Below are 5,000 nucleotides of genomic sequence, written 5' to 3'. Positions count from 1 at the left end.
AGGTAACTGTAATTAGTAACTGGAATGAAATGCACAGATGGTAATGACACAAAGAAAAAAGATTGGTGTTAAGAAATCATAATTGAATGAAGCTTTTGAGAGCATGAGAAAACTTTGCAAGAGCATAGGTGGTTCCTGACTTTGTAGTTTGTGATTTGATACCTTGATTGTTTGAGTGGCTTTGGTAAGGCTACAGTGAATTTGGAAAATTAAAGGAAAAAAAATAAGAGTGAGAAAGATTTTACAGAAGGCAATGAGTATAGGTGTAATCGTAAAATCATGAGTGTGCTCTAACAAAGAGTTAACAGCTCTTTGAAGTTAGATGCTCGTTCCCAAGTAGGGGGAGGAAGTCAGAGAAAGAGGATGAAGTGATTGAAAAAGCGGAAGAAAAGACGGAATGTCTGAGAGGCATTCATCCACAGTTGCCAGACTCGCAACAGTATGTGTTTGAGCCGCCGCCCGATCCGACGGCGCCATTAATGGGGGGGGAGCAGAATGGTTTGAGATGCAAAAGATAACGATTCGCAGATGACACCAGCGACCATACAATTGATCGAACAGGCTGTGAATAATGAGAGAGAGGGTGCAAGGAGAACAGCAGGGGAGTGTGGAGACGCCCGTGCTGGCCCCGGGGGGGGGGGAAGCACCAGCAGGAACATGTAAACATTTCAGACACAAGAGGAAAAACAGGCATCAATGGCAGTCGTTAACTGATTGAAAAGGAAGATATGCCTTTTGGTGCTCTCGAAAGAAGGTCACAGTCTTTTTGTTTCAGAGGTGTGTCTCGGCACCCCCCTCGATGTTGCTGACGATCTAATCTTCAGGCATCTGCCTCTACTTGAGGTGTTCTCATGTGGTCGAGCATGGGTCGCACGGTGGAGCAGTTTTTTTACAGTGCTAGTGTAGTATGGTACGGGATAAAATATATGTATTCAACCTAACAATAAATACAAATTAGCAGGGAATTAGAACACAAGTTAAACACTGAAACATGCAGGGGATGCCTGAGGAACAGCAGGGCGGCGACAATCTTATTAAAATTTAAATTTTAAGCAAAAGGATTATGGTTTTGGGATAAGTTTTAAGTGAAGTATTCTATGAACATGTTGAAAGAAAATCTTTGGAAAGGGGAATATCTAGCCATTGGAGATTGGTTTACCAAATTTAAAGTTGGACTAAATAGTTTTGTAGATGATTTATTAACTGATGTGTATTAAATGTGACAAAGGTGGAAGACAGATGTTTTTGTTTGACTGTACGACGCGAACGCTGACATGACAATTTTAGAGGATATGACATCATTCCATAAATACCAGACTGCTAACATTCGCATCTATGAGCTGTTTGATGTCACAGGTGCAGTTTCGTCAGCTGCGTCCAGGAGAGGAGAAACAACTTCACGGGGAGTGAATGGGAAAATCCAGAGACCCACAGTTGTAAATTTTGGCATACGCTGGCTAAATTAAGGCAAAATTATGGATCTGCCAGCACAAATCTCAGTGAAATCAAGGCGGACGCGCCAAGGGAGGGGTCTCTGTGTGGAATTGGAAAGTATCGTTTGGTGAATGACAGTGTGAAAGAAAAGTGTTTGTATGCATATGTGGTTTGAGTGAATGTTGTAGGGACGGGCCTCAGGACAGAAAATTGTTTGAGGTCACCGGCAAGCCCTTACAGTACTTAGGATGCGATGGGTGGACAGGCCTGATCAACCTGAATCCCTATTGCACTCCCGAGTATTGATTTTGAAATTGTTTTTGGAGATAGATTGGAGTAATTAAATTCAAGCATCAAGTGAATGATTGATTGACGTTATTACACAAAATTTATGCAAAACTGAAAGTTTTGGAAGGAAGATAATTTACCCCTTCTCATTCTCACTGGCAAGTGCCACTCGTCCAGTTCTGTCCACAGGTTTGAGGTGACATGTGACCAGTGTGACCAGAAGGCCAGAGACTGCTTCAAATAGCGCCTCACCACTACCATCCCAGAGGTTCTCCTCAACAAGGAGGGAGATATAAGACATATTCACATTGGATGCGCGACTAGATAACACACACCCAGTCCAGGATAGGGCAAAATTTTCTTGGATTGTTCAGACTTTTCCATATAATACAGCACCACAGCAGTGATACTTGAAGTTAATGTCGAATTAGTGGCACTGTTTTTATGGAAAATTACTCACTTAACGCAAGGGTAAGTTGTTGTAGAGGAGATATTTCAGACAAAAATGACCCTGAAGTGGTCACAAGCACGTGTCTCATGTTGGATGTATGTAATTTTATTCTGATATTTTCCATTGTAACATATTTCATTGTATTTAGGACTAAGACATTGTAAAACACTGTTTGGAAGAACTTATAGAATACCTCAAATTTATGAACAAATGGGAAATAGATGTTGAAGCAACTTTAGTTGACCATATGTGAAAAATGTTAGGAAAACAAAAGACAGGCGCAAATTTAGAGTGACATAGCTCTTTCCGTCTCCCAGCAGGGGCAGTAATCTAGTAAAGCCAGGATACTGGGTGCTTGTAAGAAGTTTGAAGATAAGACATTTGTAATTACCCAAGGGGGAAGGAGGGGTTAGTAACAGCTCTCACAGCTGTAAAGATAGCAGAAAGGTCAACATTGGTTTATTCGACATGTTGTAAAGAGGTCACTCGTTGTAAAGAGGTCACGTTGGTTGAAATCTCCTACAAAGGAGACACCAGACTAAGAGGTTTATACAGAGTTACAGGCGGGACAAAATTTATTTCAGAGGAACTATCCTCACTTGAGGCCGAGGCCAGATCTGCTGACCAGCATGATGGTCACCAGCTAAATGGGGACACCTCAGGTGAGATTGGCTGTGCCGTGCATCAGATATTTCTGGCCCGTTGGGGTCGATGTTGCTGTGTCTTTCAGGTGGGGAAAAGGGAGACAGGCCTGGTCTATGTGGCCAGGGCGAGACATGAATGGAGTGAGACTTCCGGCAGTGACCCATCCAAGAATGTCGACATTACACAGCTGTTCCAGTTGGCCGTCCACAAGGGCGTGCACCTTCCAGTGGCAGACATCAGGCGAAATAGTCCATGAATGAAATAATGCTAATCGGCCTAAGTAGAACACATTTTGTACCTAATTTTGCACGACATCAGAAAAGGAATATATGGGATTGGATTAAGGAGCGTGACTAAAATTGTTGTACTTGCAGGTTTAGAAGGCCAAGAGAGATAAGAAAAAAGGAGGCAGCTGCTCCTTCCACTTCTGCTGCTTCTGGGCAAGGTTCGGGTGACGCAGCGCCACAGCAGACTGGCTGCTGTCCATAGCAGGCCAGTCAACGAGGTTGGGATTGCAGTAACAGAGGTACGGGTGGTTACTGACGGGGGTTGTGAGTGGGGTGTGCACTTGCTGCGGGGTGTGGGGTCACTGGGTGATGAGCTGTCCATGCCGAGCCACTTTCTGGAATGTGCCATCCTCCGGTGCCATATCTGTCACAAAGAGCTCCACCAGCGCAGGGGGCGCCACCGTTACCCACTCCCAACGCACTTGACACAAACCCGCTCGTACCCCATTCCATGACAGGGGGCAGCGGAGCTTCAGCATTCGAGGACTAGCAGGTCCTAGCAGTCCGGGGACGGTGGATGGACAAGTTTTCGATGGTGCTGGATATTGGGGCGAGCTATGAGCTCCTTCCGCAACCCCCACTGAGCCATGTGGACTCTCAAGAGTGCCTGAGTCACTGCCATTGACTGAACGAACACTGGAATTCGAGTGGCATTCCCGGATGGGACTGAACTTGACTGTGCACATCCGTTGGAGGGAGCATATGTCGTGCTCTCTTCCTTCCCAGTGGCTAAACTGAACTGAAACATTTGAGGGCAGCTCTGAAACCTGGTTCCCATCCTCCCGCGGTGGGTATTCCCTGTTCTTGCTCTGGTCTGAGTGGTTTAGCAACCGCCACCCTTTCAATTCACCAATTGACATATCACATTGTACATGTGATCACAAACATGATTTGGTTTATCAAAAATGCACTCATCCAAATTTAGTCATGAGTGCATCTTGCGTTAGAATTATATATTTGTTATGTCTACCTGCGTTGCCTCGCACGCGTGCCTTGTCCCTGAGCAGCGGAAATGGTATGAATTGTTTACTTTCGCCGAGCCACAAATCGCATTGAATATTGATGAGCGTCATCATACTAGAGGTCTAGACCCCATAGTTGTTGCACAATCGGGAGATCATATATCAGCACCGACTACAAATTCTTTGGTTTTGGGAACATTACTAAATTTCAAAATTTCCAGGGAAGGGTCGCTCGGAAATGGTAGTTCTGTGTGTGTCTCTGCTTGAGGTGTTGTGGACCCAGGGCCCGACTGAGTTGGGGCTCGGCTCCACAGCTCCGCGATGTTTTTACTGTCTCTACCCCCTCCCCCAGTTGACAGAATCAGTGTGGGCACAGCCTGTAGGTGGATTGAGCCAATCATGAGACAATAGGAGGTGAAGACTGCAGCGGTCTTGGAGCTGTCTATGTCTTGTAGAGCACCTTTTCTTCCCATAAAAAAAAAAAAATAAAATAAAAAATAGAGGTTTAATTCGGTATCTGCGTTATTATAGTTTTGGGATTTTTTATTTTAAGCATAAATGGTTACTGTTTCATTTGTGTTGCTTTGAAATTTGTCAATTAACAGTCAAAATTGGAGCGTTAGCTCGAGGCTTAATTTGTTATCTCGGAACACAGTTAGATGTTTGAACTCAGTGTACTCAGCATCACTGGAGTCGGACATCGCTCCGTACATCTACCTCCGGGTGCTTTCCCGGAGGTGGACTCGATCTCGCTGATAAGGACAGTTTAGAGTTCTGGCTAGAACCTGACACGCCATCCGATTGGGAACTACAGGACAAAAGTGGTACCATAACTCACAGTTGCGCCCGGCCCCAGTATTTGTGCCCGCCATGGTTGAGCTTAGAGGTTGACCGCCCGGACGGGCAGGTCAAGAGAGGGAATGTGTAGATGGC

Source organism: Idiotropiscis lumnitzeri, chromosome 3, assembly GCF_059441095.1.
Source record: "Idiotropiscis lumnitzeri isolate Australia: NSW breed Sydney's pygmy pipehorse chromosome 3, RoL_Ilum_1.0, whole genome shotgun sequence".
NCBI lineage: Eukaryota > Metazoa > Chordata > Actinopteri > Syngnathiformes > Syngnathidae > Idiotropiscis > Idiotropiscis lumnitzeri.
This window is presented reverse-complemented; position numbering follows the sequence as displayed.